The sequence below is a fragment of the Diachasma alloeum genome, unplaced genomic scaffold (genome assembly GCF_001412515.2).
Source record: "Diachasma alloeum isolate Michigan unplaced genomic scaffold, Dall2.0 Dall_scaffold_00328, whole genome shotgun sequence".
Classification (NCBI taxonomy): Eukaryota; Metazoa; Arthropoda; class Insecta; order Hymenoptera; family Braconidae; genus Diachasma; species Diachasma alloeum.
In genome coordinates, this window is record NW_021680467.1 from 215,225 (window position 1) to 229,879 (window position 14,655).

General features: G+C 36.4%; 1 protein-coding gene and 1 long non-coding RNA gene across 2 annotated transcripts in view; one reads left to right on the forward strand and one right to left on the reverse strand.

The window, feature by feature from the left end:
• Positions 1-14,655, reverse strand: part of LOC107040374 (ankyrin repeat and SAM domain-containing protein 1A) — a gene marked incomplete at its 5' end in the record, with an annotated part of 112,258 nt that overhangs the window by 74,616 nt on the left and 22,987 nt on the right. The gene's annotated exons all lie outside the window — the stretch shown is intronic.
• LOC114841329 overlaps positions 8,807-14,655 on the forward strand; it is a 27,747-nt gene continuing 21,898 nt past the window's right edge. Inside the window, exons 1-2 of the long non-coding RNA XR_003783094.1 lie at positions 8,807-8,884; positions 8,987-9,192. This is a non-coding gene — a long non-coding RNA (uncharacterized LOC114841329). The remainder of the gene's footprint in view (positions 8,885-8,986; positions 9,193-14,655) is intronic.

A 14,655-nucleotide genomic window follows, 5' to 3' on the forward strand; every position in this document is an offset into this window, starting at 1 on the left:
ACGTGCATCCGTGAGAATTTACTCACCAAATATGCATTTAAATTGTCTCTTGGAAGTTGGAAAAAATGAAAATCCACCTTTGCACCAATTTTCATCGCCTCTCTTGCTCCGATCCATGATTACAGTCATTGCGAGAGCCACTGAGATTCTTGCACGCGATTTCTCTTACCGTAAATATCACAGAGATTGTGAAAATCGCCTCTTTTTTTATAATTCTGTTCATACCAGATGTACATACGACGGTTAACTCGTGTCTTCCTCATAGGTATCAATACCCGTGCATGTGGTGGTTATACTTTCGATCAGAATTCCATAAGTTTCTTCCAGGCTACGGCTCAATTCCACTATTTTTTTCATTTTTTTATTGCCCCTGAGACACGAAATTTCTCGGGGTAATACGAATAATAATTATCATCAAATTGTAATCGCAGAAATATTCTTAGGAAATTCTTAACTCTGTTGTACACATCTTTGATAAGTAGCTGAACACCTACTATGCGGTTTGCCGTATGAACTTCTTCAAGGCATTGGGTGGAAAATGACCATTATTCGAATTAAGACTGAAGTATATAAAGAAAAAAGAATAAAGTGGCTACTCTTTAATTATTCATAAAGTTTTATTCATAACATAGAGAAAAACTTTTTTCGTTATCGATCAATCAGATAGGATCTGGAATTATAACGATAATAACAGTACTTGAGAGGTTTCTCGATAAATTTCCTTAAATTAATGAGATTAAATCATATAACATCGGTTATACAGGCGGAAAAAATTAAATGCTTGAACGTAGAACAACACATTGCTTTCCAGTTGCCATCGTGTGAATGTCCAAGGGGAATGAATCGAATAATTCTGATATTCTAATATAAAATCTCTTCTTGGAAGGAAAGACTGAATATGCCCATACATGGTCATCCAACCCCACGTTCAAAAGCTCCGTACAAATAAATCCCGGTTCTTCTGCAGTGTAATCATCAATAAGTATTGTGTCAATTATTCCAAAAGTAAGGCTCAAATTTTCAGTACCAGTGACCAATACCATTGTCGGTTTATATGTGGTACCCTTGAATTCAACCCATCGTACAGAAAAAATATCTTTCCTCCGCTTCTCTACAGGCAGTAAGCGCAGTACTCCTGGTTCGATGCTGTCCAGTTGTTTGCCAAAGCTCATGGAGGGGAAAATCTTTTCATTTGCCATAAACCCATATGAGAGATTCAATTGATGTTTCGTAGCTACAGTTAGAGGAATATTGACACGTGACATAGTAACTGAGGCAGGAGCCGTCACATCCCTATGCTTCGCCTCGGATCGAATGCATGATAAGTGTGCTATTGGGCCGCTTTGGAGAAAAACGTCAAGATAGTGAAGATAAAAGTGGAATTTGGGCAATAAATGACTCCCTGTTAATTTCTTATATGATTCATGATGTTGTTCGATGAGTGATGGTAACTGAGAGGCCTCTTCTTTCGACATTTTTTTGGCTCATGTTATGTCGTATATTTGTCTACCCTGAATATACAATTTCCAGTAAGGATTCTGTTCGGACACAAGATCGCCAATTATGACCCCAAAGTTTCTAACCAAGCACGCCATTTCTGCTCCCTTCATTGTTAATTTATTTTTTCGTAAGTCGTCCTGCGTAATCACCGGCGGTTTATTGCCTCGATCTATCAAGCCGTAGTCGAACATAAGTATTCTATCGTTGAGACAACTCAAATCAAACTCTTTATGCTCGCCTGAAGTAAGTCCACTTATTATAACTTTCATGGTATAGGCTTTAACCCCTTCTTCCGAATCATGAAAGTCATCAACGAATGGGTTATTCATGGCATGGAAGGAAGGAACTTCATTGAAAGGACAACGCACTTTAAAGCCGTTACGGGACGGATCCTTCATTGACAACTCTTTCTCATAATCCTCTACTGTTCGCAATAAATTTTCATCAATATGTGTGGCTTCTCTACACTCTTTCTTGTGCATTTCACAAAATCGACAATAATGGTTCGCGGAGAAGGATTCCACCATCCCCAGCATCTGATGAAGTCCTAAATTATCACCTGAAACGAGACCTAGCACAAAATATACATGTTTAAGACCCTGTGGAGTGTCGATATCGATCCCTACGGTTTCTATGTACATCAATTCCTAAACTAACGGTTCATAAGTGTCTTTCAATAATTGTTCGTCCGTTTCGTCTTCCAGTTTCTTCTTGATCCAACTCTCAAATAGTAGTACTAGAAAGTAATTCTCTAGTAATGAGCGACATTCTGGCGGTAAACAAGGAATCGAAGCATAAACTGCCGCCACTTTTCCAGAATGTTTCCCCAGAGGATTATTCGTTTCCACATCATCGGAGTTTATGAAAATCGGAAGCACAATATCTGTGGGCTGGTACTTAGATTGCTTGCTACGCCATAAATCACCTTGAATGAAATTGTCGAGAATCGGTGGATTATCCGTTTCCAACGAATTCATATAATCCAACGTATCTTGTAGAGCATTGGGTAATTCAAAGAATTTTTTTAAGACACGTCGTAATGGAATGAATTGCCCACAAACAGGAGTTCTTACACTTTTGAGTACACCGTCAACTTCTTTAGGTAGGGAGAGGCGTTTAATTTCATATGACTCCGGGGCGATATAGTTCCCTGTGTTTGCAAAATATTTCATAGTTTTATACTCAGACGAGAAGTCGCGGAAGGGATTTTTTAGCACCGCAAACATTGTACGTATTTCAAGAGCACTCTCGGGATCATATTCTGAACTGTCTGATAAGATTTCCAATACACGAGTCTCTAGGATCCCTAATAAACTCTCTCCAAAAAACGGTTTAACGTCATTGACAATTTTGTGAACGATATTTCTTGGTAAACGTTTGTTTGCATATAGTTTTGCCACAAACTGTTCCGCGTTTGACTTCAATTCACCCTCAAATTCATCATGGGCTAAGTAGCCGTGAAGATATTTCGAGTTTACGCTTTTTGTTATTCGACACGGCTGCCGTGTGCACTTCACGAATAACATGACTAGAACAACCGGATTGAACTGGACTGGGAACGTAAACACTACTGTTCATTTGTGTTGCCACCAGGTGGTTCTGTAGTAGACGGTGTTTGAAAGAACTTTTGTTATCGAAAACGCGATGGCAATCATCCTCTCCGCAGAAGTATTCATTCTGTGGGTACTCGGGATGAGAATTCATCCAGTGCCTTATCAAATTATCTGCACTCAATAGTATTGTCTTACATACACTACAAGTAAACATTTTCATTGAGGAAATCAGAGGAAAATTCAAGATGCGACCTGTCCCATATGTAAGAAATTACCCTTCGAACTTTGCAAATTCAGAAATTAATCCTTCAACTCGAGTGTAACATCCCTCATGCAAAGGATTACGAGGAATGTCCCAAATTACCCTCTGCAAGAATTGCCAAACTTGGCCTGATTCGATTGGGTATCGTGCGTGTAGAGCGAAAAAAGACTTGAACAGAACGTCAAGAGCTTTCAGGGGTGTATCGACTTCATAACGACGGGTTTGAGTCAAGTAAACGAACGTCTGGTGAATATTGTCCAACGTTGGTCCGACAAGCACAGCAAAGGGTTGCAAAGTACTCTTGAAATTCTGGAGNTACCGTCTTCAAGTAAAGGGAGACGTATTTCGAACGAATTCCTCCAACACTCTTCAACAGTTTCCCAAGGGTGAGAAATATTCTTCAATGCCTCCAATGAATTTGACCCATTTGAAGCACGAGGGATTGATGAGAAAATTGAACGTTCAATCCCAAATTTTATGCTAGCTACCTTAACTGTCGAAATCATTCAAATCACCTTCTTCTTCTGTATGTTTCCTTTTCTCCCCTCTTTTGACTTTTTTGTTGGTCAAGATTAACCCGGCTTCGGCCAGTTTTCGACGGCAATTGCTCCACCTCCTGTACAATTTTCCTTTCCCCGCCACAAATTTACCCTCCTTATTAATGACAATGTAAATACCCTACAGGAATTATGAGAATATGAGGACTCATATGAAATGATAACGAGAATTTACTAGTGAATTGGCAAAACGACAAAAATCATTTTTACTTTGGCCTGAGTTTCTGCTGAATATCTGAAAATCCAAGAGACATAACGAACTCTTTATGAAGATGATAGATTCAATTTTGTTCGGCGAAGAAAATGACTGGGAAATTCAGGGATCTCCCTCAGATTTGGAGATATTCATCGAAAACAGATCGTAAAGTGGATTCAACTCGTTTCACCACTCAGGGATGATTCTACTCACACGATACTCCTTTGAAAAAACCTCTATAATTTGATCGGCTAGGTAAGTGAAACGGTCTCCAGTTATCCTGTAAATTACAAGGGAATTGAGATGAATGTTCATTGTTAGTTTTCAAACAATAACCGACTGTTTATCGAGATCGTCCTCCAATTCATAATCGATTATTCGAGCCACTACGAAATCTTGCTGATCTGCAGTTAATGATTCCGAGGTGTCCTAGTTCTTCAACAAAATGGCGCCATTGACTGACCGCGAGAGAATGCGCTTTACGTCCTTTGGGGATAATTTTAGTTAAAAGTGATAAAGAAGTCATGAGAGATGGTGGGGAAAATGGACCCTAATAAATCTCCAATGCCCTCTGATCAAACAGTGCAAATTTGATGAACTTCACCATATTATTTTAAAGTTCGTGATTTTTTTTTCAAATGGCGCAGGACTCGTTCAATTTCAGAAAATATTACTAATTTATGCTTAGCCAATTTCAAACTAGATTTTCCAGCAGATTCATTTTCTCTTTTTATCAGAAACCACCGATGGTGTCGGGTGTCAGGTACTAGAGCTGTATCAGTAAAGTACTACAGCTGTATCGGAACTCTTCTATAGCCGTTATTCATGTTTTGAAATCACTTGATTTTTTTATTGTTGACTTTGCATGCTCCACTGAGCCTCGAGTAAATAGAATTGTAGGAAAAGCGACGAGTTCCGGTGGTGAGCCCACAGTGTACACCCAAAAGGTGACAAGTACCCGTGTGCGCACGGTTGCAGTATTAAACTCTGTCACCTCTTCCCCCTCTTTCGCTCGCTCTCTCACTCCCTCTCTCTTGCTCCTTCGCCATCAGAGTTCTCTCTCGCTCACTCGTCCACAGAATGACGTAATTATCGTTGGGGGCAAGGCTATTATTACTTAGGGCGTAACGAGAGCAACAAGTAAGCATTCAACTCGAGGTTTTTGCACGTCAGGAACTTGAGGCATGTGAGCAAAACACTATCGTACTCATCGCACACGTGACATGGGACTTTAGTATTTGTATTTCCGTAGTTGCAACGGTTATGCATTGTCTTCCTAGTCACCTCGGGGTCTTCATGGACAGCGGAAAAATATAATTTATAATCAGATAAAAATACGGAAATAACATTTGAATCCCAATTTTTTAAAAATCAATCTGTATTCTTTATTAATGTTTTAGATTGAAATCAGCTTTATTTTTTATGAGGATCTTCTTCGCAGTTCTCACTCCTAATACTTTCCAAAAAAGATTATCACCGAAATTTAACTACCTAGGGTAAACAGGTTCAACTTGCATTGAATATTCCATAAATAAAATGAAAATTGTACTGATTGTTTCTCCTTTCAATAATATTACTCGTGTATAATTATGTGATCAATTATGTTTTCTATTGATCGACATTTAATAAATAAAAAAAAATATGGCCCAGTCGTCCAGAAATTAGGGATGTCGGCAGCATTAATCTATTTTTCAATTTAATTATTCTTTGTTTCGTTATTTTCACTTCAAATATTTTTTTTCTACTAATTAAAACGTTCTTGAAGGTATGGAAGCTATCATATCCCCATCTAGGTGATTCTTTTATTTTAGATCCTACTACGAAACTCGAATTTCCCTTAACCGTTCAGCTATTGGCCTGTTCACCTTACTGTACATTCGAGGATAATCACCAAAGACTAATTTCAGTATGAAATTGACTGATATAGTTTTGCTACTTTGTTACTGAATCAATATTGACTCGAATAGTTGACGCCTTGTATGTTCACAGGCATAAAAATATTCGCATTTAATTGTTCATCATGATCTTGGTAAATAGGCAGGTAATAGTGAGCATGTACTTGTGAGCGCATGACTGAAGATTTTCTACTTGGGGTTTTTAGGCTTCCAAATGGTTTCATTTTGGTATCTGGTGGGTTGTTATAAGATAATGAAATCGGTTGGGTAGTATTTAAGATATATTGAATGAGATAAATTTATAATCAAAATTGAATATCTCCGAAATTAATCACAAATTGCAAAGATAAGAGGAAACTTCATGCCGAATTTCAAGTTAATAGACGGAGAGAATATAAAATTACAAGTTACAATGGAAACATAGTAATCGACGACCATAACGAAACAACTTGAAAATTTTATTCATCTTGACCGAATTTTGACACGTGCCAAATTAAATTTTACTGTTATATTGACTATAATATTTACTTTTTTTTACCATGTTCAACAGTGAATTGTGAGTATGGCGGATATGGTCCTCGATTACTATGTTCCCACAGTAAATAATAATTTTCTGTTTTTTCAGTGTATTTCGATTCTTTCGAAAGTTAAATTACGTACAAGAATTTCCAGTGAAAAACATAAGAATTTAAATATTTCGAAAATTTCGTATGAACAGGTATACATGTTTAAATTGATTGATACAAGGCATCGAGACGAATATTTTCAAAAATGAGAATCGGTTGAATAATTTTGAAATATTTGCAAAGAACGATTTAGAAACAAATGGCGAATTCTAAAAAACGGCTGGGTTGGTCACGCTCAAATAGGGTACAGAGTTGCTCCTCATTGATACCAAAAATCGGACAAAATTAGAGAATTGTTGGAATTATTTTAGCAGTTTAATTCTTCGATTTTCCACCAAATTAACCACCGAGTGGATAATAACCTGCAAATATACACGCATGGTTGTCAAACTTCGTATTTTTACGTTTAAGACCAATATAATTTCCAAGCAAAATTAGAAAACGTAAAAATTGAACAATTTCAATGCTTCCATTTGGAAGCAAAATCTAAATGATTATCTTCATGTTTCGAATTTCCTCTACAATTTTTTGTCCATTAATCATCACAGTGTTAAATTTAACAAAGAAACAAGCAGATGAATGTGTCAGGTACATTTTCTTCCCTAATTTTGACCACATAAATTAATGAAAAGGTGCGTATCCGACAAACAGTGGCACATGGGCATCACAAATCCTGGCACCTGCATTCGAGTTCGAATTACAAGTCCACGTCCCACAGCCAGTTGTTGTATTACGTTTTGAAAGTCCCCTCATGGTTTCACTGCCACTAATACGTCCACAGTGGTTCCTTCCTTTTTTTCTACCCTCAACAATGCACTTGAAACACTATACTCAGGTTTTATAACACTGTATAAAACCCACAAGTATTTCCTAAGTATTAGCTTTATAACGTAACAAAACATAACGGAACAAAACCGAAATTCAACAATGGAAAGTCCCCCCTCGGATATTCGATACTTCGAGAGGAATCAGTGAGATTTTAATCTCGAGTATTAGGCCAATAAAACCATGAATATCTCGTGGAAAGAGAGACTGTAAATATTTTAGGGACGACTAAATGCATTGAAGAGGGACTTGTGGACTATTTTCCGAATATCTTTGGAGGCGAGGGATTTAAAAACATTAATCAGGCCTTTTTTTATGGAGAATTTAAAACTTTTTTTTGTAAACGTTTTGTTATATTTTTCCAAAGATATTGAATATCTTTTCTACAAAATACTTTAGCAAGTTTCTTTGAAACATATTTTTGTAAAATTTAGAGACCTTAAAGAGAAATAATTTGACATTCATGCTAAACCTAGTAGTTTCAGAGACATTTCCAAAATGAGAGGAAACTCTGGGATGCTTGTCCCCTTTCTTGAGCCACGAATTATGAAATCAAAAGGAGTAAAGTATTTCATCGCAGGACTCGTTCTTGTACAGAATTCGAAGACTTCTACAAAAAGTCTTTCGCTTTCTTTCTGAGGTTACTAGTCCCGAACAAATTATCATTCATTCAAATATATTTTTGAGAAGGATTTTCAAGGTCATAGACACATCCAAGATGTGCCAAGGAGGGGGGGAGGAGGCAATTGGACTGTATCCAATAACTGATTATTTCAAATCAGTAGAATGAAATTCAATGATGATTTTTTAGTTTCGATAATTCTTAATCAGTCCACTTTACTCTAACTAGTAGAAAAATCTAAAAATGCATTAAAATTGATGTCCAAATGACTTTTTTTTTCAAAGATTTAGAAGACCTATAAAATGTGTTTTAAAATAGTTCCCCAAACCGACTCATTAATGAAATATTTCCAAAATAATATCTAAGCCCATCAGCCTCTCGTCACTTGCCACGAACAAAATACAAAATTCTCCAAAATAAATATGTCACAATCTCTCACCAATGTTGACGGATTGTCTAATCACCCCTTGGAAATCCTCAAAAACTCCAAACTAGCAGTGCACACTTGTTTGTCATTCAACACAACAATCCCGAAAAAACCAAACAAACAGCCGAATGCCGTTGAAACTCCACCAAAAATCCGGGTTTCAAAACCCCCTCAATGTAAAACGTGTGTACAACTGTCGTCCAAAATAATCCCACATTACCCACTCATGCACACACAACAGTTGAAGTCTATAGTTCTGGTATGGGACAGATGATGGCGCGAAGCCAGTTAACGATACGACTAATTCGTTGCCGGGGAGAGTTGCCTCTCTCTAGTACTTCCACGAGACTGGACACACACTAACGCATACGATTGTAGCTAAGGAGGAGAACCGGAGTGACTCTACTCACTCAACTCACTCGTGAGTGAACGGGGAATGTGATGAGGATGTGAAGGAGTGGAGTGGGTCAAGTTGTCAGTTCAGTAGGTGTGAATCTTCTATTCGGTTTCTTGGATTTTTTAGAAGAAGAGAGACTCGTTGGAGTTGTCGGCGGAGTGGTACGATACGGACTACTGTGCATTGGAGATGACCCCAGACTCGTTCAGGGCCCACAGTGAATTATCGGGGACTGAGAAGGGGTACTTGAGGAACAGATGGTGGGGGAAGGCCATTCGCGCTTGTGGAGGAATTCAATGTTTTCTGATGGGCGCCACGTGATATTTTCGGAGGTTTGGAAATTGGGGATTTTATGACTAATGGGTTTTCGAATGCTTGATGAGCGGACGGGGAATGGGTCATTTCGGGATCTTTCAGGTAGATCACAACAAGAGGATTGTCATGATGATATATAAATTTAGTTGGATTTTGTTCTGATTTGGGAAATGAAAACAGTTTTAAGGATATTCAAGTAGTTCGGGCAATTTTTTCTGGGAGCAATCCTCTTCAGAGATTATAGAATAAACCAAGAGATTTTTTCAGCCGTAATCCCCAGGTTAATTTTCGAATATTTTTTTGGAAAAAAAGATTTTTGAAAAAATGATATTTAACACATTGCGTCCATAAGAGCTCTGCACTCTCACCTCCAATCCAATAGTTCATAGTCTTAAAACGCTTGCTCGTTCACATAGCCGTATGAGAATTTGTTTGTTGTTCTCTCCAGTTTTTTGCGACATTAAAAAACATAGATTTCCGGGCAGACAATTGCAAACAATCAAATTAAAAGCTTCCTGATTGGTACAAAGGCCATCCCCATGTAGAACAATATAAAGTGGCTGCACATCGGGCCAAACGGGTGCCGAGTTCTCCGATAATCGGCTGCGATGTTCCGCCGAACGTTGGCACGTTAGTTCGGGCCATCAAAGTCGTCGATGTACGGCCAACATTGGCGTCGATTATCAACCAATCATCGGTGAAACAAAATTTTAAAATCGTTTATAAATATTTGTTCTAATAGTTTATAATCGTTTTATAACCTTTCTTATCCATTTCATTGGAGCGAAAAAGAAAAAAATGAAATTTTAAATAAACTGCCCCCAGTGGGATTCGAGCGCGATTCCTTCTGATCTGTAGTCAAGCACGCTGTCCACTGGGCCATCTGAAATTTCTTCTGAAGATGGATTTTTTTGGGGTACATAAATGCCACGTGGTGTTGTTATTTGAATTCCCGAATGCGTTTATCAACAAGTAATTAACTAATATGTAATTCCGATGAGAAGAATTAATTAATTAATTTACTATTTTAAAATTTTTTAGGCCTTCGTTCGGGGTATCGATATCTATATTCTGTATATTATGAGAGAGGATGGATTCATGTCATCCATCCATTTATTCGAAGAATAGTATACAAATATTAAATCGGTTCCGATGATCGGCCGTAGAGCGGCCTTTTATCAGGGCCCCGACGTTTGGCGCGCAAATATTGGACCAATGTTTGACACTTAGTCAGAACGCCAATGTTCGGCGAATATTGAGCTGATGTTTGGCCTTTTATCGGCCCCCGATGTTCAACGACCCGATATTGGACCGATGTGTGGCCGTATTGTATATATCGGCCAATCCTACATAAGCTATTGGATGGTTTAAATCCGCGCGTTCCTAATATTTGGCAACAGTCCACTCAGTTGACTACTCGGACAAAATTTACGAGGTTATATGAAACTAGCCCCGCCGCGCCCACAAGCGGCCGCGACGTTGATGCCCTTTTATAATGCCTTTTCTCGTGTTTTTCCTTGTCAGTTTTTCACAAATTGATGATTCATCATCGTCTTTTTACACTAAGTGTGAAGATTCATGGAAACAATGCTTCACGGTTCAACACCTCTTCAGTTGCAATAAGTAATTCCCAAACTCTGTATTCACTGAATGAGCTTCTAACTATAATCATAATCGAAGTTCCATTCAGAGTGCAAAATAATAATTATTAAATTTCTCAAAACGCCGAATTTTTTCGTCTTCGCCACCCTCTTGATTCCACTTTATTTCTTCGCAAAAGCAATCGATGATTTTGTTGGAAAAATTACATGATTGATTCTGATGCTTTTTTGCTAATTCGGAGTATCGTCTCCTCATTCATAATCTTCACAATTTTATTCGACGATGCAATTTTTTCAAATTCTCCATAAAATCCCGAAATGCTTGTGCATTTTTTTAAACTTCGAACTTTTTGGGAAATTGTTAAGAAAATCCAAGAAATTTCACATTCAATATTGATTTTTTCAATTGATTGTTCATAATCATTTTCATTGCAAAAAGCACTCTTGCTACTTATTGACTCCTTCCTAATCTCTTTGAAATCGAATATTTAGTAAGGACCTGTATATATGTAAAAATGATGAAAACTACTATGTATAAACATTGACATTGAAGATGTACCCATAATTGTATGTAATAATTCGCATGTTTTTTGCAATTTATTTCATTTTTTTTTCATATAGCGAAATGACCCATGAGGTTCAAATGCTCTAAATAAAAAAAAATGTAAAAAGCAATGTGATTGATGAAAATAATGTCCCAATTTATTAGCTGTTAAATTTTTGTATGAATTACTTGCGTATATGTGCTAATTCCTATGCTCACTGAAGGAGATTTTAATTATGATTAGAATTCAACATCTTCTCAAGCATTATTCAGAGAATCAATTGTTGGAATTCAATGCTTGTTGATACTNATGTAAAAAGCAATGTGATTGATGAAAATAATGTCCCAATTTATTAGCTGTTAAATTTTTGTATGAATTACTTGCGTATATGTGCTAATTCCTATGCTCACTGAAGGAGATTTTAATTATGATTAGAATTCAACATCTTCTCAAGCATTATTCAGAGAATCAATTGTTGGAATTCAATGCTTGTTGATACTCGGGTAAAAATGCGTGCCAACACTGTTATAGATTTTTTAAATGAGTTTACTTCGCTTCAGTTCATATCATCAACGTAATTAGTTGCTTAGAAAGTCGTCACTTTATTTTTTTTGTGAATCTGAAATTCATATTGATGTTTCAGATGATATGATTTTCAGAGATTTTCGGAGACCATGAACCATCTTTCTACATACATGATTCAATCCTAATCAATTTTTTACTCGAAGAAGAATTTTTCCATCGAAATAATATATAATAACCAATATAAAATAACTTCGAAATTTTTGTGAAATTGTTGAGAAAATCCGAGGGATTTCTCAAATTTTTCGAATAATTTCCTTTTTCATTTCAATCAATCAGCGTGTAGTGGCGGTCACGTAACTTCTTCACATTAGTTTTATCTGGAAAAGTCCGCCTTTTCTTATCAATTCTTCTACCGTGGTTTATTCAAAAATTCTCCAATATCTGGGAGATACCGAAAATTTTCTATAATTTTAAAAAAATTCATGGATTTTCTCAAATTTACAGACAAACCCTCATAACTGTTTTAAATTTTCTGAAAAACTCCCGAATTATTATACATTTGCAAAAACAACGGACAATTCTCTAATTTTTTAGGAAACCTGTGAACTTCCTTGAAATGCCTATAATTTATCACCTATTCATCCTTTTAGAAATGGATTTTGTAAAGAATTTAAAACACACAGTCATTAATGTCCAAAAATCTTCTCTTAATGAGCGCCCAGAAATAGGACCTACTCTGAAATTTTCACATTTGTATAGTTTTACNAATCTTCACAATTTTATTCGACGATGCAATTTTTTCAAATTCTCCATAAAATCCCGAAATGCTTGTGCATTTTTTTAAACTTCGAACTTTTTGGGAAATTGTTAAGAAAATCCAAGAAATTTCACATTCAATATTGATTTTTTCAATTGATTGTTCATAATCATTTTCATTGCAAAAAGCACTCTTGCTACTTATTGACTCCTTCCTAATCTCTTTGAAATCGAATATTTAGTAAGGACCTGTATATATGTAAAAATNTTCAATAAATTCACTCCTTAATTCAATCAGTCTTTTCATAATACCAATATAATTGTGTGCGTAGAATATCGTCACTTCATCCTTTTTTGTGAATTTGAAATTCAAGTTAATGTTCAGATGATATGATATAAATATCATCATTCTTATTCTGTGCTATTAAGAAATATTAAGTCCCAGCGTTTTATTGATAATAGAATTTTTGAATTTGGATATCATTATTATTTTTTCAAAGGAAAAAAATGATCTTCCGTTTCAGTGTGGTGTATTCAGATTCGCCTATACTTGACGTAAAATATGTCAGACAATCTCATAATTCTAGCTATTGATTCTAATTGACTTTGTTCGAAATTTCAGTTTTTTTTTTCAACAGTACAACTGCTATTTACTCATAGTTACAAGGGAACCTTTTTTAAAAATTGGAAAAAAATAAAAAGTTGACTTTTCGAAATAGACTAATGAAATGATTGAAAAATCTTGATTTTAGGAGACCAGGACCATTTTTAAAAGTAAATGATTCAATCACAATCAATTTTTCACTCCAAGAATAATTTTCCCTGAGTTGTAACTAATCTTTCTGATCCGAGAATTTAACCAAAAATCAATTACATGCCAAAAAAATTATATGTTTGCAAGTTTGAACCATTCCATTATTTATTGCTAAGAAGGGAATGTTTAAAAAACCAAGTATTTGTGGAATTTTGTTCGAATGCCGCTGATTAACCATCCTTTATTTTCGAGTTTATCCTAGTCAATACAATTGATAAATTGGATAAGTGAAAATTTTTGAATAAAAAGTATTCCGTCTTTTTTATTCTATTGAGAAAATTAAATATTCTTCGGTTTTGTGGATTAGTATTGATTTCATTAAACAATAATCGAATGAAAAAAAATCGAAAACAAATTATTTATGTTAATTAGGAATTTGATCTGTTAATTCTTACTCTCTACCTCTAGATACTACCTTGTCAATTCTCAACTCTCATCACCAAAAAAAATGGCTAATTCCACTGATTATAAACGAAACCATGTATAGAAAATAAACACCGATGTATTTATTGTAGACACGGTATTTGTTTCTCAATTCAGATTATCAGTCCGCTTTATAATTCACGCGTACTTTTATCAAATAGCGCCGTCGCGCCCGCCTCGCTGATTCTCATGAATATTCACATGAGAATGCGTCGTCCGTGCGCGGCCATGACATTTTTGACATGCTCTCCTCCATGACAGTTTTCAATGCATGCTTTTTATTAAAAGGACAGATGTGCAGTGTTGCCGTATAATCATTAGAGGTTAGAGCAACGAGAGTTAAGTATGATACTAGCGCCGCCGCGGCCGCGACGTTGATGACCTCCCTGGCGGATGAGTCCGAGACCTATCCGAGAGTAGCTCCGACACTCGGAATAGACACTCATTCGACTCTCGGATTTTCGGAGGTTACGGCGCCAAACTCCAGTAAAGACTCTCGTCCAAGAGTGCATCCGAGAGTTGTTTATGCCTTCACAAATCAATTTGTTTATTAATTGAGGGTGCATTAGATAAGTTGAAAATCCTTTGTGGACCCAATGTAGGTAGAAAGGGTAATTGAGGGTCCCTTAAACATTGCTGAAAGCAGTCTCGGATCAAGTCTCGGACGAGAGTAGAGATACGAGANGGGAGTAGCAAGATAATGATTTTCAACGGGTCTATCAGTAGAGGGGGCTATTTGAGGGTTACTTGTACATTGCTGAAAGCAGTCTCGGATGGAGTCTCGGACGAGAGTAGCGATACGAGAGTGGTTTAGTA